Genomic DNA, 208 nt, shown 5'->3' with positions numbered 1-208 from the left:
GTCGAGTCGCCGGCGAGCTCGGCCGTGACACGGGCCAGCTCGCCCGGAGAGCACGCCGTGTCACCGGTCGACTCGCCGGCGAGCTCGGCCGTGACACGGGCCAGCTCGCCCGGCGAGCACGGCCGTGTCGCCGGTCAACTCGCCGGCGAGCACGGTCGTGTTGCCGGTCGGCTTGCTCGATCGTGCCATGGATTGGCTCGCCTGGCAA

This window comes from Brassica oleracea, chromosome C5 (genome assembly GCF_000695525.1).
Source record: "Brassica oleracea var. oleracea cultivar TO1000 chromosome C5, BOL, whole genome shotgun sequence".
NCBI lineage: Eukaryota > Viridiplantae > Streptophyta > Magnoliopsida > Brassicales > Brassicaceae > Brassica > Brassica oleracea.
Note: the sequence above shows the minus strand (reverse complement) of the source record.